The sequence below is a fragment of the Python bivittatus genome, unplaced genomic scaffold, assembly GCF_059951505.1.
Source record: "Python bivittatus isolate LINGU-HERP-01145 unplaced genomic scaffold, Pbiv_v1 ctg000330_np1212, whole genome shotgun sequence".
Taxonomy (NCBI): Eukaryota; Metazoa; Chordata; class Lepidosauria; order Squamata; family Pythonidae; genus Python; species Python bivittatus.
Genome location: NW_028277058.1, coordinates 46,686,858 through 46,712,355, shown reverse-complemented (window position 1 = coordinate 46,712,355; position 25,498 = coordinate 46,686,858). Strand labels below are relative to the sequence as shown.

Below are 25,498 nucleotides of genomic sequence, written 5' to 3'. Positions count from 1 at the left end.
AGATCCTCTTTCAAATCAGACTCAGTCCTATTTGGTAAAGCTTGGTCCTTTTCCATATCATCTTCTAAACATTGTCTATAAAGGCAGACATTTTTAAAATTAACTTCTGGATTTCTTGTTCACAAATATCCTTCAATATGTCCACTGTTAGAGTATTTTGCTCCATTATGTATTAGTAAGTAAAATTTAAGTGTTCATTTCCTTTAATTGTAATTGTAATTAAATTAGGTCCTTCTGGTTTCCTCCAGTATCCAACCTTCAAAATCCCATCTTATCATGTGTTTTTTTTAAGAATTCAAGACAACAGCATTTTCCCACAGGAAGGATTCTTATAATTAATTTCAAAAACTTATTTCAAATCCATCTGGACCCTTAGTCCATTTGTAACTATCCAAAATCAAAGTTCTAATCACCCTTTTGCTGTTTATTAAAAAAAAAAAAGATTTTTTTTTAAGTCCTTAAACTTGTATTTAAAACTTCTTTCATTAAGGATTGAAGGAAACTCACCCAGTGTAATAAAACTTGCCATTATGAAGGTTCCTAATATCCAAAAAGCAGTTAACAAGCAATTTCTAAAGGTGATTAAGAAAGGAAGTATGCGAACCCTGTGTCCTTTATGAAGGCGCCAAACAGCGGTTTGAGCAAGGTGGCTATTTCCTTGTCTCCCAGCGCTCTAAATCTGCCAGAGACCACAATTTTGCAGTCTTCCCATGGGGAGCAGCTGTCTGAAGCACTTGTGGGCAATCTCAGTCCTCTCCTTATCCAGAGAGGAATTATGAAGAGTTGACTTTTCGCTCTGGCTGTCAGGGAGCCATCTTCAGTTCACCATTTCTTCTCCTGAAGTCCTCATATCTAGCACTTTCCCAAATGCATACAGTTCAAACTTCATATGCCTAAGGCAAGGGTTCATGGGTGTTTATTTATTAACTTATTTAATGATGAAAGTTGTTAGCTGCCTCAATCCCAAAGGCAGCACTGGTTTACATATTAGGATTAAAAAAGAATCACAAAGCATAAAAGCCACAACAATAGTGACCAGTAGCATATGGGGGAAGAATGAAGTCAAAACCCCAATAACAGCCAAGGCAAGACTCCAAACTAAATATCAGGAAGCAGATCATAAGAAACTCTGCTGCAGGACCTGTTGGAAGAGCAAGTCTTTAAAGATCTGCAAAGCATAGGAAGGTTGAGGCAGGGAAATGTGAGAAGGTGCTGCTCCAGACAAGGTCTATCTCCTAGGTCCTGCAAGATGAGATTGTTTTTCAGATGGGAGCCAACGTGAGCCAAGTCAATCAGATTTCAGTGGCTAGGCAGGTACAACAGGCCAAAGACAGTCCTGTTGATACCCAGGTCCTATCTGCATTTATGAGCCAGTCCAAGGTTTCTGCCAATGGCTTCATTGGTACACACAGGAACATGTCTGATGGTGCAGTTTGACGATTAGTATTTTCAGAATTTCAGGTACTTTGACCTGTGTAGGCAATACATTTCAAAGTTATATTTTTAAGGAGCTGCTGCTGAATTCAGATTACTGTTCAGTATTAAGGATTAATATGAATTGCATTGTATTGTTATCTCCACTGACTGATATTAATTTAGCAGAACAGAAAAAAAAAAAAAAGCTTGGTTTAACGATTGGCTGAAATATATTAGTTTCTTTATAGGTAGGTAGAATTGAAACCTGGTATGTGAAAATAAGCCTTACTACTTTACCCAAATATTACAAATGGGAGGAAAACACATACAAAAATCCATTAAACTTTGCCTTCTCTGGGACTCCAATTAGCTAAGTTCATTCACTGGAAGAAAAACATGAAATCTGAAATAATTTTGCTATAGGTATTTTAATCAAGAAACCACTTTCCTAGATGTTTAACTCAAGACTCAGAAAAAAATATGCATTTAAATTGAGATTAGAAATATATAACCCAGGAGTTTGTTGTTGCTTTGCACTCTCTTATGTGCCATTTGAAAAGAACATGATACTTCTGCTTATTTCATTTTTATTGAAATATGATTATTAAGAATTGGAATTATTAAAAGAATACAATGCACAGCATGGGGAATTGATAAGAGAAATGTATCTGTTTGTTAGGAAAATGGATTATATAGGCAACTGTCCATTATGGAGCACTGACCTTAATATTCCCTGCAGAGTTTAAGAGGGAGGTTCACCTCTTAGCCCCTTTCCAAGACAGGACACACATGTTTTGGTGCCACACATACTTGGGAATTCCAGGAATGCACAAGGGGTACAGACTTCATGTTGCCCACCCCTGCACTAAAGATCTACCTCAGCCTTCCTGAACATAGTGCCCTCCCAATATATTGGTGTACCATTCTCATCATCCTAGCCATGCTATTTTAGAGTGATGGGGAATGCTTTCCATGTATGCCAAGGGCACCCTGTTGGGGGAGACTGATTTACATTGTGCAGTCTAACAAATTGCCATTGACCAGGACATGCAAGTAAAGACAGAAGACCAAAGAAATACCCCAAACTCACTGCAACAGAAGTAGGTTGGGAAATAAAGAAGACAGATCTCCTGAACCAGAGCAGGTTCATCAAGAGGGAAAGTCTACTTGCAGCACACAAAGGCAGAAGTGTATGTGAGTGAGGGGTAAATGATCATCCCAGTCTTGTCTCTAACTTTTCTCTCTTTTCCCATGTAACATGATGGATCTATCACTGAGTAAGCAAACTAGTGCCCTTTGCATGTCTTAGTTTCAAATCCTATCAGCTTCAGCCAGCATGGCCAGTAGGTATGGATAATGAGAGATACGGTCTCCCAAACATGCAGAACTTCTGAAAAAGTGCATCCATTCCCTGAACTGCTCTTTGCAGATCCTAGCTTTCTCCAAGCTCAACATTCATTTCTGGTATGCCTATGAGAGTGAAGAACTTTGGTTTGTTTTATTCCCATTTCTATTAACTTGCTTGTTTACTTTGTCTGTTCTCTTCATTTCTTTCCTTCATGGAATGCCTACTGTATTTTTCCGTCAATAAGACGACCCCATGTACAAGACGACCCCCACTTTTCCAACCCAAAATTAAGAAATCAATATTTTAAAGATAGTGCAGAACACATTTTTATTTAGTAATTAGTTAACATTTACCTGATACATTTGGTGGGAGGAGGTCCAAACCGTCTCTCTGCAGCTCTATTTCCATGCTCTTTTGCATAACTGATTACATTCAATCACGAGTGAAACTGCCGATAGCTTGTCTCTGCAAACAGCCTTCCTCTAGTTGGTTTGTTCAGTATCAGCTGACGTCAGTTACATAAGGCTCGTGATTGGAGGAAGTCTGTTTGGGAGACAAGCTATTTCACTCGTGATTGGAGGCTAGCAATAGGAGGAAGCCTCTTGCAGAAACAAAGTATGGGCAGTTTTGCAACGACGCAGTTCTCTCCTCGGGTGACTTCCTTGAATAAGACACCCTTCAATTTTTAGGGTAAGGATTTTAGAAAAAGAATCGTCTTATAGTCGGAAAAATATGGTAACTCCTAAGATCTGTAACTTTCTTTAGCTCTCAGCAGTTTGCCAAGCAGAGCTATGCAGTGCCTCTCATCTGGGTTATCACCCTTCTTCTCTGACTTGAATGGCAGAATCACTATAAAACTTTGACCTCCATTACTTTGGTTCTCCATTCCTTACATGTGTGTGTGTGTGTGTGTGCCTGTATGCATATATGTAAATATAGATCCCCGCTCACCCCTATGGGTGGTCTGTGTCTTCCTCAATCTCAGGTCCTCTACCAGAGGCCTGGGATTTTGAGGGTTCTGTACAGTATCTTAGTGTTCCTAGCACTGCACTCTCCTGGACAGAGAGCACTGATGTTGTTCTTGGGATCTGTTGGAGCTACTCTCCCAGCTTGGGACCACTTTGGTCTTTACTTTCCACTGGATAGTGGGTGGATAGTGTAGTGGATAGAGCACAGCCCTTTGATGCAGGAGACTGGGGTTCAAATCCTGGCTGGTACCAGTAAGGGTCCTTAGTCAAAGACCCCCTAATGCTTCACCTGCCTACTTTGGATATGAGAGTGACACAAACTAAGAGAGTCATGCTGGCTTGGATGTCACCTGGATTAACAAGGTCTACATCAGTTGTTGGGGAACCAGGACAATCTGACAATAAGTGGGCTACTGGAAGAAACCATACATGGATGAGATGAGAGAACCTAGACTATACATATACATATATACATATACCCATCTGAAGAAATGAATTAAAAGCACATTTTGTATGTGTTAGTGACTTCCTTTCACTTTTTATTTTAGAAATGACTACACCACCCCTAAGCTGCCATTCTCAAACATGCAGCACTGAAAATTTCTTAGCTACCATCCATCCTCCACCATCCCTACTTTTCCTGTAATTAAGAGGCAGCCACACCACTTCCCTTTAGATTTCAGATTATGATCTCTCTATCACTAGCTATTAACCATGCTGACTGAGGCACATGGGAACTGTAATTCAAGACCCAAAGGACTATCCTGCCCCATTACTGTATTCTGTTGCTTTCCCCAAAGTCCCAAAGCTAGCTGAATTATTCTTTTATTGTTTCCTTACCTTCACTTCCTGGAATGTCTTCATATCATAATTTTCAAGGGTCAAAATTTAGGTTTCTAGCATGAATCTAATTTCAACAAAAGTGTTACTTTTTTAAAAAACTTGTTAGCCATTTTTGCCTTTGCTTTGCATCATCTTAGTTTTGTGTTGCTGCAAAGGTTTGCTACCAGTATATAGTAAATCTCACCCCACTGATCGGGGGGGGGGACTGTTTTTAAGTTTTATATTATGCAAACCTAGGATGTCAACTCTCTGTATAGCACCAAGCACATTAGGAAAGTATTATTATTATTATTTTACTAAATATTGAGATGCAAATATTACTACAAATACATAAAAAATACAAATAGTACTCAATAGTACAGATGTTCTCCTCAAGCTTACAAATGAAAAAAAAAAAAGACACAGCAATAACAATATACCAGCAGGAAGGAAGGATACAAGGAAATGCAGATATCAACACCTTCTTCTCATTGTGCGCCATCACCGTTATTCCATACTGACGTAACTTTCAAGAATATACTGCTATCTTGCTTTCACTCCAATAAATCTTTACAAATATTAGTAGCAACACTCTTGATTTTATTTGTCATAGTTACCTAAATGCACCAGACAATAGACATGAACAAACTGTATGGGTGTCTGCCAGCTTGCTCTCAAAAATGCTGACATTGATCCTGAAAGGCAAGAATCCTTGTTCTTTCCAAGAAGTGAAGAACAAATTAATGCTAGGCCAGATTCTGCTCTGTGATGGGAAATGTTTTCCTTCTGGAAAAAAGGGGCAGTTTTCATACTTTGAATGAGATGGTGAAAGGGATTAGTCTGTCTGCTTTCCTTTCTCCATTTTTCGCTTTTTCTTTTACAGTACTTTAAAGAAGACTTGAAGGTGTGAGTTGAAGCTACAGCAGTGCACCTGCTAGAAGCTTCTAGCAGCTTCCAGGAATTATCAGGTGAAGCTACAGCAGTGCACCATCCTTTGCAAGAAGAGGGAAAGCCTGTGTGCCTATGTTTGCAAGTAGAGGAATAGGTCTATTTTTAGATCAAAGAAGAAGAAAATAAAAAGAAGGAAGAGAGGAAGAGAGAGGCCACCCTCTCTGCAAGGTATGGGGATCTTCACTTTTATAGGATCCCCTGAGAATTCCAAAAGAAATTGGCACCTTGTCCAATTTCTGGGTGTTGTTTTCCCATGTATCTCAGTCTTTCACAAATGGGCTGAACAGGGAGTGAACAATTCAACACAGCACAAGGACAAGTGGTATAAACCTGAGAGGTATGAGTAGGGCTGAGTAATGAGGCCCTTTTAAGGCCTGCTACTGCATCACTAGTCTGCAGAGGAAAATGCTCACCTCCATTAATTTTCTGCAAAATGGCAGAAGGGCCTTAAAAATGTATAGGGAACACCTTGGAAAATATATAAATATATCTTTTATTTATATGTATCCCAATGATATCTCCCTTTTATTCCCCCTACCCCTCTATCCCCCAAAGCAGATACTTTCTTCTCTCAGCTAAAGCAGAATTTACTAATTTAACAGAAAGACTAACAAAAGAAAGGCAGACTGAATGCAAACAAAGTGCATCTCTGAAATGAACTGCCTCTTTTCTTTTGCTAAACGCAGGTATTCAGTCTTAGTGGCTATATTTGACAGCCATAGAGGGAAACTGGAGTGGCTCTGTATCAGAAAAAGAAAATAGCATTATTTGCTCAAGCTTTTTTCCCCTTTCAACACCTCCCTTTGAATTATAGAGCTACTGGTATTTGAGATGCAAGTAGAACGAATGGTTGCAAGCAAACCGGGCTGAATAGCAATTGGGCAGCATTTACTACACGGGATTCTTCAGCAAATGATATATATATGTATAAAAGCAGCACGCTGGCTGTAAGGCTGAATATCATACCAAAGCTTTGTATTAGAAAAGTTGTTGGCTGTATTCATGTATTTTGCTAAACCATGGCTTAACATGGTTTGTTAAATAAATTCACAATGGGCTGGGTTCACACATTGTATTAAACCAGGGATTCCCCAAACTCTATGGTTCATTGACCTCTTCATGAAGTTTCAGATTATCGGCCCCCAAACATTTATGATATGAAAATAATTTAATAAATACTACTTTAACTAATAGTACTATGCATAGTTCCATTGACCCTTCGGGGGTGATATGGACCAATTTGGGGAACCCTGCACTAAACCATAAATCAAGGAGTCCAGGTCACAGTTGGCTGACTTCACAAATGTCACATTACACCCAAAACAAGCAAACTGCATTATGGTTTTTTGTGAAATGTAGCCCATCTGCTTTCTTTCAGTTTCATCTGTAATAGTGTTTAACCCAAATACAGAAGCCACTTTAACAATTACATTTCAAAGCAACGTAAAACAGTCCTAGTTTAAGACAATTATCTTGTCTTTTATATGCGAAAAAGCCAAATGTGTGCATAGCACTGTGGCCTTAAAGTTACTTAGCACAGGACTCTGTACTTAAATGGTGATTGCTCAATATTCTTTAATTTATGCAAATAGGCACTGCAAGAAAGTGTGGTATTTTGGGGTTCTCCTCTTCCAGGTTTCAGAAGATACTCCCTTTCATTCTCTGATGTTTTCTCGCCTTCCACCCCAAATTTTACTATCACTCCAGCAGTAGGAAAGGAGTGTAATTTCTTCTTAACACTCCCCCCACCATTTTGTTTTCTATTACAGATCTTAGAGCCAAGTTTACTGAGGAATATATCTTGTCAGGTAAGGAGGGACCAGCACATGTAGAACTGTTGTACTGTTGTATTCATCTATATAATTTAACTATCTCCCGCTGTGTTCAGTAAGATATATTTCCTAATAAGTATATTTAAAATTGCAACCCTAATGAGGTCTAAATTACTCTTGATGAAATTCTATGAGTAAAACAGTCCAAGTACAGTAACAGTGTAGTGGAACTACATGAAAAGAAATTCTGGTGGCAATCTTAAAATAGGAGTAACATCCACTCCTAGGCTCACTACTTCTTAGTGGTCATTTAAAAAACACAAGTGATTTTGATTGATTATGTGCCAAGAAACCATTTTTCACTCATAGTGACCAACTAGATAGATTTTCTCCATGACAATATATCACTAACCTGTTCTTTCATGTCTTCCTACGGTGCACTCATCACCACTGTAACTGAGTCCATCCACCTTGCTGCTGGTTGTCCTCTTCCCTTTTCTTCCACCTTTCCCAGCATTATAGACTTCTCCAGAGAGCTAGGACTTCACATAATGTGTCTGAAGTAGGATAATTTGAGCCTGGTCAGTTGTGCCTCTAGTGAGAACTCTGGGTTGGTTTGTTCAATGATCCATTGGTTTGTTTTCTTGACTGTCCACAGTATTCTCAGGAGTCTTCTCCAACACCAAAGTTCAAAAGCATCAATACCCTTCCTAACCTGCTTCTTTAAAGTCCAACTTTCACTTCCATAGAGTGTCATAGGGAGTAGCATGGCACATATGACTCTCATCTTTTGTAGACACCTCACAGCAAGTGAATAGAACAGAGCAAAGATTGTGAAATAAATCCACTGAATTTATTTTATTTTGCCTAGACTTTAAAGATAAGGCCATGCAAACATTTGTTGTTCTTATTATGTTGCTATTCATCAAAGAATAACTCAGTACAAAGAACAAACAAACAAAAAAATCACATCATTGACTGGTCTTTGGAAATTCAGGTTCTAGTTGGGAACCTAGGAATGGTCCAACTAATGTTTTGAGATGTAATATGTACCCAACAAGGTGTTTTTGTAAATCCACAGTTGATATAGCCAAAATACTTAGTTCCTGTATTTTTTAAAAATCTGTTGGTTCTTTTGCCTAAAGTGCCAATAACTATCAGGTGGCCTTTGCACAAACTTTTCCATAATTCACCCACTGTGATCATTAGACCTCTATATTTTGTAATTTTTTCAAATTATTTTTCCTCAAGTCTGCTGACCCCAGATATTGCTGCATCTATAAAAATTATTCTTCTTTTTTTTTTTTAAGAAAATACTCATGTATCTGGTGTGCTGTGTTCTAGATGGTGATCACTTTGAATGTGAACATCTCATAAAATGTTAACATTTTCAACAACTCATTTTGTGACTACACAACATTCAGGAAATTCAGAAAGTATAATTTCTGCACAGACGCCAATGGATCATAGTGGCTACTCTTTCCTGACACTGTTTATAGTTAGTCTGAGTAATTTTTTTTTTTTTTGCATCTACTAATTATGAGGTCCATGGTTTCATTTTTTTCTTTACAAAGTCTGCATTTGCTACTGCTTGATACATGTTAAATCCTTTGTTTCATTAAATTTGTTTGTAATGGTTGCTCTTGAGCTGAGAAAATTAATCCTTCTGTTTTCTTCTTCTTGGTGCCAGCTTGTAATCATTGCCAGTTCCTGGTCTTTCCTGCTTTATTTGCAGTTTCTTTTCTGTATTGGCCATGTAATGGTTTGCTTCTCTAATTTTCTGAGCAGTTTCCCAGCAATACACTTTTATAGTCATTTTTTGCTTCTAGCACTTTCAGGATGTTTTCTTTGCAAACTGCGATGAGCATTTTTTTCCTCTGCTTGCCTTGATGTCATCATTTAATCCTGTTTTTCTTCTTCAACTGTCTGCTTCACCTGCATTAAACCAAGCCTCTAATTTTTCATGCTAAGTATAGTTGATCAGCATCACTTTGTGGATTCAATATATGATGCACTGTTCTCAGTTCTCAGTTTTTGTTTTTAAATCTAAATTGTGCAATTCAAGCTGCACCCAGTTTACACTTTTCCTCTCTGGGCAAAGAGTATATGAGAATCCCATTTTCCAATTGTGCACTTTCATTTTTTTCAAGTTTTTCGTTCTTTATGCTGAGCATCATACATTTCCCAAATCCAAATTTTATTTTGATGCCATCCATACATACCCTGGCAGTAAGAATTCCATTTCAGTTTTTGAAAAAAAAAATCCATATAGCTTCAAATTATCCATGTATAACAGGTGGGATATTTTTCCACTTTGTTTCAATGCTTCATATCCAAGTTTTGTTTTATTCAGGTTATAAGTGAGTTATCATTGAGAAGTTAAAAGCAATGGAGACAATGAATCCTCTTGAAAAATTCATTTTCTAGTGTTTACATTCCTAATTTCCTCACCCTTTACCATCACGTTGTTTTTCTTTTTTTCATGGCTTATTTTACAAAATTCTTGATATTCTACTAATGCTAAATATTTCCAAACATTTCTATATCCAGCTATGTGGAAGAAAGGCAAACACCTTCCTATGTAGAAGAGAATCAATCCAAGCCATTTGTAAATTGTCTTTTCTTCACTTGGAATTTTTTAATATCATTTTATCAATGTCAGCCCTTCAAGGTTGTTTGGACAAGAAACCAAAACCATGAGTACTAACACTACCTTTGCTTAGGGTTACAGTAACAGAATCTTGCAAGTCTGAAAGCACCTCTCTCCTCCCTTGCCTTCACTTTCCAGCAAACTAGACATGGTCCCTTTTGAGAGGCTTCCCATGTCCCATTCCTTCTGTGGGCTGAGACTTCTCTTATCTGACCGTCGCCTTGGCTGTGGTTCTTTCTCCTGTGTCTCAAAAATATTCCCACAGACCATTACAATCGATCAGCAAATAACCTTTTGTTCTTTATGAATTTCAGTAGTTACTTTTTTGTTCAGGTGCATACAATGAATTTTTAATCTCAGAATCACAGTTGCTAATTCACCAGTTAGCAGCTTGAACACCATTGGCAAGCAAGCATTTGGCCTGTAGTTGTTTGTCTCTGTCTTTTATTATTCAGATTTCTCTACCAGTTGTCAACCCTTTTTCAACTTTTCAAATGTGTAATAGTTCATTAAATCGAGTAGCCAGTCTTTCATGGGAAGTTGTCAGACATTTAAGCCAAAATCCATGTACCTCACCTTTCCCTAGTGCACTCTAGTTTCTAACCTGCTCTGCTCACTTTTTAATCATTTCTGTGTTAGGACTATTTCATCCATTTTGACTGAGCCAAAGTTCTTCTTAATCTCTTTTATTCATGTTGCATTTTATTATGTTCCTTTGGGTTATCTCAGATGTCACTCCAAAATCTTAATTTTTCATCTTTATCAGGGCAAGCATCTATGTTTCTTATATTTCCCAGCAGTGCTTTATAAAACAAATGCTAGCTTATTCAAAACTGCTGATTTTGTTGAAATTGATTTTTTTCTATCTTCACATTGTTCCATTCTCTTTGAAATAGCCTTGACTCATTGTTTTAATTCTTCTGAGACTTCTTGAATTGTCTTAGGGCCAAAATTATATCTTTTCTATAAACTTTTCTTGACCTTATTTTTAAAAATTTTTCTTTCCTTCAAATTCTTCGCATTGCTGATATCAACTCATACTTTATTGATCTTTCTTTCCAAGTGATTCTTTTCATTTTGGTGATTGATTTTTTTGCTTTTGTTTTATAGCACTCTATCCTAACCCTGATATTATTGCTGGTGGTGTGCCAAAAATTAGTTGATTAGTTTCACTCAATATATTTGTTTCAACATTTTCTATGACCAAATTTGCATCTTTCAGAACTTGTACAGTTGCTTTCTGCTCATCTTTTTCAATGGTGGAAGCCTTTCCCTATAGTTTGAGTTTTTCATATGTTCAATTTTTTTTTTTTTTTTACTTTCAGTTCCATCTGTCTGCCAGAGAACTGATGTTCAACATTTTTCCCCTCAATGTTTTCATGTCTTTTATCATCATTATCTGTCCAGAATTTGTTAAAACTTGATGTTACTCTTCCAAATTTTCATTCATTTCATGACCTTCAATCCCATTTGTGTAATTGTTATAACTATTATTTACATTCTTAGATAGTTCCCCCCCCCACACACACACTTTTTGCAATTTGGTATCTGTAAAAGCTTTTGTTCTAAGGATAAATCTTCACCATTGGGAATTGCTTTGGACCATGATTCATCTGGCTAGTATGGTTGAATCTGTCAGTAGCAAAGTTTACATTTGTGGATTCCCTTCATGCCAACTAATCTTCCACAGCGCTGATTTTTAAAAATGACTTTTCAAATATTGTTTCTTCCTTTTCCTTATAGCGGCTCTTTGGGTTACCAAATTAGAGGAAGATACTATAACAGAGGTACAAATTAAATGAATAAGTTCGTTAAAGCACTTAATGCCAAAGTTGCAGCTATTAGAAAAATGAAACTATCAGAAAATGTCACACTGGGGAGAAGATTAAGAGGTTAATTGCTTGAGCGGAATTTCAGAAGAAGTTTAAGTAACCATACAAACTTGGTCTGTTACTATTGCTTGTGGAAGTGAGCACTTCTCTCAGCTCCTGACAAATGTGATCAGGGCATAGTGTGTCTGACTATTCTGAAATTGATAGCTGAACACTCAAGCATATTTCAGAAGCCCGAATAGGGAGTCCATGTACCAGATCTGGCAGCAATAAAGAGGGTGACAGGATTGTCACCCTAACAGGGTGAATAAAAAATAAGGGAGATTCATTTGTTTTCTTAAAAAAAAAAAAAAGTATGAAAAATTCAAGCTCCCCTGAACCATAAATTTTCCTGCCTCAGGTAACAAACAATGACAAAACCAATCCAGACAAAATTGATTATCAATTTGGTTTCAAGCCAGTGGCCTTGGAAAACACCCTCCCAAACCAACATATAAACTACATATAAAATGATTTATTAACTAATCTCCAGTTGATTTTAAGCCAGGCAGCAGAATGGCAGGGTACCAGGCCACCTTTTCAGAATATTGAGTGCATATACTCACAAAGCAGGTGAGGTGGATGACTTGCTTATTCCAAAGTTGGTTGTCCTGCTGGGCACAAGAAGTGCCAAAATCCCTATTTACTAGAAGTTGGTCAAGCCTCCAGGACACTCTTTGTCATTCCCCTAAGAGCTTTGTGGAGCCCCAAAGCATGCCTGTAAATAAATATGGGGATAGAAGTTACTGCTTTGTTTGACAGCACAGCAGCTTCCTCTTTAGAATTTCTTTTATTAAAAGAATCTTTAGAAAAAGTCAGGTGGAATAGAAAGCCTGATGGGTACTACAACTGTCTGGGGACAATAGGGCCTTGCCAGGAGACAGGATTATCAATGCAGAAAAATATTAACCAAAGCCTAAAGATTCATATTAAGAGTATTATTTCTCTAACCTTGGAAAGCATTTCCTTAGTCATAGATTTGAACGGTGTTTCTCAACCAGAGCAACTTGCTGGCTGGGGAATTCTGGGAGCTGAAGTCCACCTATCTTAAAGTTGCCAAGGTTGAGAAACAGTGGATTAGAGGAAAGGGCTAGAAGATCTGGGCTGTGACAATCCAGAGGGCCAGGAGATAGCAGCAAAGTGTTGGGGTTTTTAGTATCTTTGCTGCCCTCTAGTCTTTTGGAGTCCAGCTGCAGTAATTCTACTTCAAAAGCTGATTTTACAAAAACTGTCATGGGGTCATTTTTCTTGCATTCAGTGTCTGGGAGCCTTTGCTGCTCAGACTGTGGTACTAAGCAGGGGAGGGAAGCACCCAGTGGCATCTGCAGCCTGAGACTTGGGTTTATTATAGGCCTGGTCCTGGACCCAGAGTCCCTGAATGCTCCTTCTGTTGGCATTGGCTAGACCTCAGTTTGTATGATTTGCTTTGGATATATCAGAAGAAATCAAAATAAAAATGACATATATGTTAGGTGGTGTGTGTGTCTATGTATATGTCTGTTCTCTCTCTCTCTCTCTCTCTCTCTCTCTCTGTGTGTGTGTGTGTGTGTGTGTATATACACACACATACACACATACACATATATATATAGAGAGAGAGGTGCTTAAAAGGTTGTGAACCCATTTGAACTTTCAATATTTCTGCATAAATATGGCCTAAAAGTGATCTGCTCTTCACACAAATCCTAAAACTAGAAAAAGAGAACCCAATTAAACAAATGAGTCAAAAACACTATACTTTTCATTGACTTATTGAGGAAAGCAGTTACATTTTGAGTCATATTTATGCAGAAATATTGAAAATTCAAAAAGTTTCACAATCTTTTAATCACTGTATGGGTGTATATGTGTTTGTTTATTTATTTCAATGGTTTGGAGCTGAGGGACAATGTTATTAATCCCTGGTGCATTGAAATGTAAAGATAAAACCATGTCCAGATAGTTTTCTTGCCAACAATATGGAAATGATTTGTCACTGTCAGTGAACCATATCTTCTTTCTGATAACAGTAATGCCTGGAGTATTATGTTCTGAAAGCCTATCAGTTTGAATTTTGAAATCCCACAGAAAATTAATCTCATTTTGCAATCCTTTTTCAGGATATGGTTCGAATGGTTTTTGCAAACAGTAGACCCAATTTTTCTACATAAATTCTGATGGACAATTTTTGCAACCCCATCAAAGCTTTATTTATATTCTGTTTGTAGTATTTTACTATAGTCACTAATGAGATTATCTACAATTTCATCCTTAATTTTACATAATTGGCATTTGGCACTCTTGGAAATATGTTCAGTTTTAGTCTTGATGATATTGATTTGCAGGATTTGTTCTTCAGTTGCCATGATTGTTCCCTTCTTTTTAAGTGTTCCAGATTTCAATCCCAACAACGTTAGATTTGATCTGCTTTTTCTTCAGTATCATGGACTCACTGACCATGGAGTATCTTGCTTCTCCAGGTGATAATCTGACTTTGAATTACTTCTTTTTTGTAGTCAGATTTAAGTTTTGTTGTCTTCAGAAGCCTTTCGTTATAAACTTCCATAAATAGAGCCTCTTTTCCTGATGGAATCATTCAGACTTTGTTCTTACTCTTCTCCAGTTTGTTTTATTTAATTCTACCATCTCTATTTCTGGGAATGTATTATCTGTGAATGTATAGTCATTAGTTTCTCTGTTTTTCTATCAAGATTGTCCAATTCAGCTTGGGTTCAGTCAATTATTCCTGCAGTATATTTCATTACAAGGAGAGTCCAAGTGTGTATTGTTTTAACAATATGTGGAAGAGTGGGCTGCTTGAATAAAATTGCAGGCACCTGTGCCACCTTCCTTCCCTCCCACCTGAGCCTTCTCCCCAGCATCAGCACAGCAGAATTGCCAATAAAGCAGCAATCTTGACACAGGGGTGGGAGGAGGTGTGTGTTTTGGAGCTCTGTGGCCCCCAGCAAACTCAGTACAGCAGCCAAACGAAGGAAGGCGTTTCTCCTTCAGAAGGAGCGGACGGTCCAAGAGAGAGGAAAAGAAGTACAGAGGCCCAGCAAGACAAAGCACAACGTAAAGGAGGTCCAAGAGCTCTACATGCTGGCCATTAACAGGAAAAGAAGAAGAAATCTCAGAGAGAGGGGACTTAAGACACAACAGGCTTAAGGAAGAAACGTTGATGCATACTAGTAATAGCATGAAGCATAGTATCTAGGGAATTGTAATAGGTAATAGTAATAGAGTATAGAATTTTGAACACTAATAGTATAGAACATAGTAGTTGTCTTAGTAATTGACATAATTGTCATAGTAATAGTATAGAAATAGCAACAGAATGGAATATAGGAAGCACTCACCTATCACTTTTATAAGTTTGTTTTTACAAAATAAAACATCTCCCCAACCCTTATAGGGAGATATAAAGAAACCACCTGTTAAGCATGCAGTGCTTTTGTGTCTGTTTTGAGTCTGGGTCAATCCAATTAGGGATAGTTTAAAAAAGAACCTGTGCCATAATATCTCTGCCATTTATTTCAAATTTTAAGATTTTTTTGGGACTTGTCTGACAATTTGAACCACTAATCTTTTTAAACTTGGTCATGCAATAAATCAGAAACCTCCATGAATCCTAAATATTTGTTTCCCTCTTCAGTTGCCAGGTGTTTAATGGCATTTCCATTTGTGGAGTCTTTGGGGTTCTCTGAGCTTGGTTCTTTTCTTGCAAACGTTTCATTACCCGGCTAGGTAACATCTTCAGTGCTAAAATGGGATGAGGTTTGCTCATTTCCATTTGTTAGCCATAACCCACCTTCTCCCATAATCTTGCCTCCTTTAAATGTCACACTCTACATTTGACCAGGCTGAATTTCCTTCCTGTCTCCACTAAATATGTGGAAAGAGTCCAACCAAGATTCAGTTTCAGCTTTTGATTTATTGTTTAGTCTTAGGTCACCCATATAAAGCAAATTGTTTGTGATACTTGTGAATGCAATCATTGTTAATACAAAGAGTAATGGTAGCAGTGAGTCTCCTTCAAATATGCCTTGTTTTATTGTTACTTTCCCTTGAACTTCCTCATTTATATAAGGCTGCTTTTCCACTTTGCCCATCCATATCCCCAGTTTTAACCCAGGTTCCACCCAAACTCCCTTCTTGGCCTCCAACTTACTGTATATACTTGCAGATGAGCTGAGAATTTTAGTTTCCAAAATGCACCCCCCAGAATGGGTTCAGCTTATCTGTGGACCAGAGTTCAGATTTTTTAAAACATGTCACGGACTTAAAATCATTTAAGTTTTATAAATGACGATGTAACAGTTTGCAGTTTCCTGCCTGTCGCTGAGGTTAAAAATTTGAGGGTCAGCTTATCTGTGGGCGATGAATTCTTCGTCGTGTTTTGGTTGAAATTTTGAGAGTCAGCTTATTTGTGAATGGGCCTATCCACAGTTATATATGGTAATATTGGGTCTTTCTGCCTCCCAGTCCAAGAGTCAAGCTTTCTTCATCTCTTACTCCTGTTGATAATATGATTGTTATTACAGGTGATGGGCAGAGAGAGAGAGAGGAGGAGCACCATGTGGTATATGAACATGACAGAATAACTATTATCTGTGTATAAGTGTGTTTGTTTTACTGTATTGGTTGTTGACTTGGGAAGACCAGGTTCAAGTCGCCTCTTCACCATGGAGTTCATTGAATGACTTTGGACCAGTCAATATTTCTCAGCCAAAAGTGCTTCATAGGTTGGGCTTTGGGGAAAAGTAAAATGAGGAGACATTGCCATGTAAAAGCTGTTAACTCTCAGAGAAAAGGCGGTATATATATCCATTAAAAAATATTGTTTTCTCTCACTGTGTTGTCTGCAACACATTAAATAGAACTATCACTTCTCTAGAAGGTCCTTTAAAAAAGTTGAAATATGGTAAACCTGGTTTTGGACTTCAGTTCCCATCAGAAAGGATCTCTTGTCTTACATAACTATTGGATTGTATCTTTTAAGATGTACTTGAAACTGTCTTTTTCTGAAGAACATTGAAGGGGAAGAAGGCAGCCAAACCATATTTCATAGGGCATCATGATTGCCTAGATAGAGACCTTGATGGCACCCTCTGACGATTTAATCAATAACTTCCACAATCCATGGAATTCATTGGTCACGTAACTGGCTGATGGAGATTAAGGCCAAAACTAGGATTACTATATTTCACCATTTTGAAAAGAGGTAACTCTGGAGAGGCTGTTGTGTTACCTAATGTGGTGTATGAAGCATAGCATGAAAAAGCTATTTATGGGCTTATAAATAGCTTTCCTCCGAGAGCTTAAGATAATTTAGATGGAGGTTTGCTCCTCTTTTGTCCACCCAACAGTCCTATGAGGTAGATTTAACTGAGAAGCTCTGACTGGCTCCAAGTCACTCAATTATTTATCTATCCTCTCACTCATTTGTGATGTTTCTTTATAAACAAGAATATTCAGAGGAAACCTGAGTGAAATCTGGCAAATACCATGTCTTGGGCTGCATTAATTCTTTGCAAATTACATTTCTAGTACTTGGTGCAGAACCTTTGATAAAAAAAACAACTGCATTTCAAATGTACTGTGAAAAGATTGAATTAATGTCTTACGCACTACAGTGCACCTTAAGTAACAGCATTTTAATGTACCTTACAACAGTTTGAAGAATTTTGCTGCCATTGCATCCTTTCCTGTAACAGAGATCATATTTTATAATATAAGGATGGAAAATTTTAGAAGCTCTGTAATGTAATTCATGATGAGAATATCCTCTGCTGAGGGCAAAAGTTCTACAGTTATTCACATTACAGGTCAGCACACTGAAGTGTGATTAGTCTGAGGGGTTTAAAAATTATGTTTGAAATTTCCCATGTTCCTTAGAACTCCGCATTATGGATCTCAGCAGGTTTATATGCTAACTCAACTCTTCTTTTGAAGTAGATAAATGGAGCTCCACATAGTTTGCTTTTCTGCTTTCAAGTATGAATGTGTATCTCCTAACTCTATTTATGGAAATGAGTTAGAGAGTGGTTTAAAATCTTCTTGAAATGTTTTCTTTTTCCTTTTCCTTTACTACCTCTGAAGTCATGAGCTTCACATTAATTTTTAAGATATGTTTTACTTGGGTTTAAAAGTATTATTAGAAATTGTTATACTGTAGGTATATACATAGGTAAGAGTTTCAATATTGAATGAAATAGAAATATTCATATGAACTCCAATATTACAATTTGCTCCTGGCATTCAGTGACTTTTTGTGATGGGGATAAACCATTTTTGTAGACTTCAGAATTCCAGAATGCTTCCTTAGACTTGCAAAAGTTAATCATGTAGCTGTTATTAGTATAATGTAGATTCTCCTTTAAAAAAAAAAGTTCTTATGCAAACTGCTAAAACAGTTCTAAATTTAATCATTCACACACACACACACACACTCAGATATAAATAAAAGCACCATTTGTTTGGAATAACTTTGAGTCTTTTCAGTGGCATACTGTACTAACCTGTACAGAGAGCTAAGCCAGTAAGTTCCATACATTAAGAATCTAAGCGTAGCTCCTGGGTAGCCCTGTTTTTTTAAAAGAGTAGCTAGATTCTGAGTTCAAGAAGCTGATCCCTCAAGAAATCTCCTAAAGCAAGGTTCTTTCAGTCTCTATTTCAATTACGTATCCAAATTTGCTGCCATTTCTACTAGCTTTGCTTTATATATTCACATGGGATGGTTTCTATATATACTACTAAAACTTCCATGTGTGTAACCTTCAACTAGGTGAAACGGTGCATCATAGGGCAACAATTTTTGAACCAAGGTATCTCTAATGGGCTAACTTATAGAATGCACCCAAAATCCAGGACCCATGTCTCCTGTGGGATTGAAATTTGTGGCTGCTTCAGCACTACGGTGCTGCTGCACCGCCATGGTCAACACAGGTCACACAATCATCATGGGCATATCCCCAACCTCTTTCCTGCCTCCCTCTGTCCCCTGCACCCAATCAGCTAGTGGCAAGGCCTGAGGGGCGAGTGGCAATTGGCTGCTTTGGAAATGAGGCACAAATTTGAAGTCTCTTAACAGCTATGGAAGTTGAGGGAAGGATGAGGGAGTGACTTGGATGCCTGCTGGCAAGGTAGGGCTGGCTGTGGGGGGGTGGGTGCTGGTGGTCGATGGTGAGCACTCTTCGAGGGAGGGAGCCCTTGGGAACATGCTGGAATGGGGAGTGGAAGTGCAGTTTTCCTCATGATCCGTGGCTCCCTTTGTTCCACCTCCCCCCAGCAAACTGGCAGACAGTTACACAGGTCAGCAGGGAGGGGGCTTCACCAGGGCTCTCCTGAGGGTCCTGAGGGGAGGGCAAATGGCACAAGCCTATATTATATGTGGAGATGAAGGGAGGGAGGAGGGGGGAAGGGAGGGTAGGGAGGGTAGGGAAGGAAGGAAGGAGGAGGAGGGAAAGGAAAGGAGATTTCTGACTCTCCCTGCCAGCTTCCCACAAGCAAAGTCAACAGGGAAGCCGTCAGTAAGTCACAAGTCGCTCACAGTGCCACTGCTTTTTTGCCCTTGGTCATTCTGTTTCTATGTTTAGGTAAGGAAATATCTCTGAAACGACCCAACAGGTCATGGGTTGTGTAGTGTTTCTTAAACGTTTCCATTCTTCATTAGTGAAATGATAAATGCTTACGCATGTAAAAGCTTAAGTTCTATCAAACACTATTTCCTACAAATCTATCATGGTCTATACCATGATAAAGATGGCTTAAAGATGGCTTTTATGGAACTCTGGATTATAATGAGTTGTATGTTGCTTAGATATTGTTTGTACTGTATTTTGTATTAGATATTGTTGGGCTGCTGTTCCCACTGTCCTTGCTGGATGAGCTTTATAAAGGCCAACAACATCTGATGAGCTACAGGTTGAGTGTGCCTTGTACAGAGCAGGCAAAAGAAGATAAAACACCAAATACAACCCAGGTCAATTTAACTGAATAATTCAAATAAAGCAAAAGGATTTTAATGTAATTCTTAGCATTCTTGGTGGCACAAGAAAATTCTTTGTTATTAAAATAAAGCCAAGAGTTTGTGCCCTGCTAGAAACAGATTAAATGGATCTGCAAACAAGGTTGTTTCCTCACTCATGATTAATTTCTGCATCCATGTATTCCCTAAACAATATATGCTTGATATGAGTTAAATTCATTTTTTCTAAAATAATAGGAAAAGGCTAATATCTAACCTTCAGAGACCAAGGGAGGCCTTCTCCTTTGCAAATGAAGCATGCAAGCCAAGCAACGGCTTAGTCATCCTGCTGTTCCTTTAATTTTATCGTTAATTTAGAGGAGAAAAAGAAGAGGTCAGTACTGTAGTATGATTGGGCAGAATCTGGATATATTCCATCTATTTGGAGATGCTGTAGTTCTTAAAGAAGCCCAAATAATTTCTGCATGGGAGTGGATGGGGAGAGTTGTAAAAAAGACATGGCATATTTTAAATCCTGCAGTAAAAAAATATAGATTAAAATAATAAGAAGCAAAGAGTTGCTCATGAGTTAAGCCTGTAATCCACTGAGCATCCTGTTGACCACAGCTTTCCTTTCTTCCAAAAATGCAGCAAGAAAGAAAGCCTTCAAGAGGCTTCTCTGTGGACCTTCCCTAATCTCCTATATCTGAAATCCTGTAACAGCAGTATTTGAAGTGCCAGGATCATGGGAAATATAAATTCAGGGTATGAGTACCAATGTGGATTTCAGATATGCTGAAAATAACATGTCCAAAGCTGCTCCTTCCTAGGACACTATCATAACGATATTCCTAACAATGTTTTAGGAGAATAAGAATCTGGATTTAATTAAAAGCTTGGGGAAAGACGATGTATTCTACTCATTTGGAAAAATTATTCTTATAAATTGCGCCTGTTCTGGATGAAGATGACTTGTATTTTCTATCATTGTTTAAAAGACACCTGCCAAAGGCCTTGAAAAATCTCTCACAGGCAACGTTAACTATGTTCAACTTAGTTGGATTCAATATATGTTTACCTCTGGGTTAAAATTGGCTCACAATTATTCTTCAGTCAATTTATGAGTTTGGTCTTAATCCCCATCCCTTTTTAGTAGTGAGATTTAAAACATGCCATGGCTTCTTCACAACTGCCCCAATTTCTGGAAATTTCTGGAGTTTCTTTGGAAGAAAAATGGGATAAAAAGCTAACAAATAAATAAATTCAGCATTTTGATTTATATGCTACATTTTGTGACTTAGCATGTTTTTTGAATCCAGCCATTTTGCTTTAGTCCATTAACCATGGTTAAAACAAATAATAACAATGACGTGTAAGGCCAGCCCTTATTCTATGTGCATCACTATCACATATGCTAGTTAAGATACAATGCCAGAGCATAGGCTGGCCCAAATCAGCTTCAAAATAATGTTTCCAGATTTTGTTTGGGAGTTGAGGGGTTTATGTCAGCTGGTTTCGTTTGCTGGGTAAACCCATTCAGATGTCATGAGAAGTCTTTGTTGGGTAGTGTATCTGAAAAGATTTCTATCCCAGCCAGATAGATTCAACTGGATTTTCCTTGAATGCTATCAGTCATGAAATCATGTGGGAGACAAAAACATAAAACAGAACCCACAATGTGTCAGCAAATAAAGATTTCTTGCTCTAATGCTGAAGAGAATGGAACAGCTCAGAAAATAAGCCTGACTTAAAGAATGGCAAAGTTTGGGCTCAGTTGTATATTTCCCTTTTATTACAATGATTCTGCCATTTTCAATATGGTGCTATTGGTATTTCTACAGGGAGTCCTCAGTTAGCAACTGCCCTGTTTAGCAACCATTGAAAGTTACAACAGTACTGAAAAAGTAACTTTATGACAGGTCTTTGAACATACGACCATCGCAGCATCCCAGTGGTCATGTGATTACCATTTGTGAGCTTCACAGCTGGCTTCTGATAAGCAGAGTCAATGGAGAAGCTGGCAGTAAGTTGCAAGTTGTGATCACATGATGTCTTGCTTAATGACCATGGGTGATTCACTTAATGACTGCAGCAGAACTGATGAAATTCCGGTGCAGTCACATGATGTTTCACTTGACAACTGTGTCACTTAGTGATGGAATTGGCAGTCCCAATTGTGATTGTTAAGTGAGGACTACCTGTAATTTGGGATACCATATTGGAGGTGATTAAGTATGCAAATATGTTTATACTACTGAGCCCTTCTACTGGAGAGGGACCAAGCTAATTATTGCAAGGACAAACCCAACAGAAAAGAAAACTGTTGAGATTTTTTGTTTTTTAGTACATTTCAGTGCTCTGGGTGAGGCTGTTCAGCACTGACAATAATAAATGGTTTTTACTTATCACTTTATAAAGCTGTTCTTTCTGGTTCCACTGATAAAATAAGTGGTCATTCCAAATGGGCTGTCCTATTAACTGTATTCCCTCTTGTTGGTTATCACCAATACCATGGTCAGTAAGATGGATATGGTGGTTTGAGTTTTATCTTTCAAGTCACACTAGAGTAATATTTTTATTAGGATTGCCCCTGATGTCGCAAAGTACTGTACAAATGTTCAGATTCTCCAATCGCTTAAACCAGTTGTTATGCAAAACAATCAGTATGGGAGGAAGGAGATAAAAGTGGGTAGATACAAATGCCAAGAGGCCTGGAATGCTGGGGGATTTGGGGGGGGAGCAGAGAACGAGACAAAGAATGAACATGGAAATGTCAGAGATCTGAACTGAGTCATTCGAACTCTCCTGCATCTGGAATAGTTGTTATAAGTGATGTCATTGTAGGAGTGTGTACTTCAGAGCATTTCTGGTCCCATCTTCCTGCTATAGCTTCTTTGGGGAGAGAAGATTTAAGAGGAACAAAAGTTGATGACCTCTCTCCATTCATGTGTGAAAGTGTTTTTCGCTTCACTGGATCCCCCTTTATACCTTAGGTTTACATATTACATAGGTAGGTGTAAATTATGAGGACTGAAACTGGCAGGACAGGAAATGAGAAGGCTGGGAGCAGACAAGACCATTTTGTTAACATAGCCCAAGTGCTGCTAAGAGGTCAGCATGGGAAACAAGCAGTAAGTAGTTTGTAAACCACAAAAGGGTGGGAGAAAGAAACTCAGAATTTAAGCCTTGGGATGAGTGGGGAAAGACAGAGAGAAATTCTTAGACCCCATAGAAGCTGATCTTCACAGTAATTAGGACTATAGTACCTGCAATAAGTTATTTAGCAGTCCAAGCTTCATCCTTGAAAACTTCCGCTAAATTTGTGAGTGTGTATTTCTGGGCCTGGACTGCAACTCCTATTCACTGTCACATGTTGCAACAACAATAATTCTTTAAAAATGACAGGACAGGCCCATCATTGTCTGTTAGATATCATACTAAAATAGAAATAGTGTACTTTTAATCATTAGCTTATCTGGAAGTCTGTTTCATTATACCTCCTTTGTAAATTTTCTATTAGCACCCTCCTTATCCATGCTGGTAACAAGACACTCAACTAGATAGACATTTATCATGGTCTAACTCAGTGGGGCTCTTAATAGTATGAAACAAAATTAAGTAAAAAATGAAATCTTAACTTTAAAAAACTGGGCTTGATTCTTATCTTTCTCTCTTCTCTCCCTTTGCAGAAATAAGAAAATAAAACATCTACTTTTCTGCAAAGGAAACAAATAAAAAGTGGTTTCGTGATACGGCTTGCAAAAGAACTAGGACAGTTGATATAGCTGTGCCAATTTAGACCCTTTATAGATGTAACATTGTGAAGTCCATTTGCCTCTGGATGAGAAACATATCACATTCTGGCAAAGACTTTTGACATAAACGCCACTCAAAGTCACAAAGGCAGGCACCCAAATGAAGCTATGACTTTTGGTGCCTCAGCAGACTATTGTTGATATATCTGCAGTAACATGAAAGCAGATAGAAGAACAAGGTCACCCTAAAACAGTACACAGTACCCCATATACTTATGTCCCTGCAGGCATATAGACTGTTGCTTTCCTTGCTCTGAAAGAGAAGACTCCAAAACTCTAATAAATAACAATGTCACAGATGTGATAACATTGGATATTTCTTCTGGGCATTTGAGAAGAAAAAAAAAAGCTAAAAAGTGTCTAATGATAAGCATTGTAGGCAATACTGTAATAATGAAATTAACTCTATGATGGAAAATACTGGTGTGGTTTTATGTACTATTTATTTATTCCATTTATATTGCCTCCCAACTCACAGTGGGATTCTCACCTGCTAACGTCTTGTTAAAGGCAATAGACAAAAAACATCAAAAGAAAAACATATCACCTCCGAGGCTATTCACCTATCTGCACAGTTAAACTGGTTTACAAAAATGGGCTTGCCTAATGTCTTGGCTCAATGCCCAGGGGAAAATACAGATCTTCAGCACCTTATAAAAGGTCAGCAGAGTTGGGATCTTGCAAGATATGTTGCTCCACAGGCCACAGCAGTGACAGAGAAGCCATGCCTCCTGGATCTTAACAGGTGACATTGTTTAATAAAGGAGACTCAGAGCATGCCCATACTGTCAGATCTTGTGGGAGGGGCAGAATAATTGGAGATAGGCAGACCCAAATAACCAATCCCTGTGCCATGAAGGTGACAACCAGCACCTTGAATTGCATCTAGAAGCTGACTGGGAGTCAGTGCATCTTGCAAAGTAGTGGTGTTATATAGGCATACTGAGGTGCACTCCTAATTACCTGCACCGCTACATTTTGGACTAGTTGCAACTGCTGAGTGGTCTCCAAGAGCAGCCTCATATACAGTGCATTGCAGCAATCCAGACAGACGGTGACCAAGGTGTGAGTGACTGTGAGCAGGACCTCCCGATCCAGGAACAGGCACAACTGATATACTGTAAAAGAGAGATGTGTGCAAAGGCCTTTCTTTGAGCAGAAGCCAGGAAGGAGGACTTCCACATTGTGCATCGGTTCTGCTTGGGAGAGTGCTACCCCATACAAAACTAATGACAAGAGTTTAGATAATCTGCCCTCTGAAGTTGCAGCCTGACCACTTTCTTAACAAGACACAATAGCTTCTTAAACAGGGGGCAGTTCATCACTTCCTTAAGCATTGGTGGGACTGCCTTCACACTCAAGGATGAATTTATCACTACCTGGACAGAACCACAGGCTATCCTGTAGGAGGCCTTGACCAACTAGGAGAGACATGGATCTAATACATAGGCAATGCTGCTTAAGCCCCAAGGACCCTGTCTGCTTTCTTGGTATCAATAGGCTCAAACCTCCCCCAGATAACCAACCCAGACCATACCTCAGTCAACTCTACAGGATCTGCACAGCTGGCATGGACCACAAGGTCCTCTATCTACATATGCTTCACCAATAGGTAGCTGGGTATTTCATGCCTGTACCAATAGAGGCGAATATGTGTAGCTCAGGGTTGAACTGTGGAGTCCTTGGGGTTTTGCTCCAAACCCCCACCCCCACCAGCACCCCCACCAGCTCTGGCAAAGCATGCCACAGTATATAAATAGAGAGCAAACCCCATCCCATTTTAGCACTGAAGATGTTACCTAGCCGGGTAATGAAACGTTTGCAAGAAAAGAACCAAGCTCAGAGAACCCCAAGGACTCCCTGTTTCATGCCTGTTCCTAAAATGAACTTTGATGACAGCTATCACTTTCAAAGTTACAGAGTTTACAAAAGCTCTA

General features: G+C 38.4%; 1 long non-coding RNA gene across 1 annotated transcript in view; it reads left to right on the top strand.

Annotated features, from left to right (window-relative positions):
* The window catches only part of LOC112540718 (uncharacterized), a 70,333-nt gene extending 45,054 nt beyond the window's left edge, over window positions 1–25,279 (top strand). The window contains exons 7-11 of the long non-coding RNA XR_015796261.1: window positions 5,438–5,673; window positions 7,275–7,313; window positions 14,165–14,257; window positions 19,628–19,761; window positions 23,436–25,279. This is a non-coding gene — a long non-coding RNA (uncharacterized LOC112540718). The remainder of the gene's footprint in view (window positions 1–5,437; window positions 5,674–7,274; window positions 7,314–14,164; window positions 14,258–19,627; window positions 19,762–23,435) is intronic.
* The last annotated feature ends 219 nt before the right edge of the window (window positions 25,280–25,498 follow it).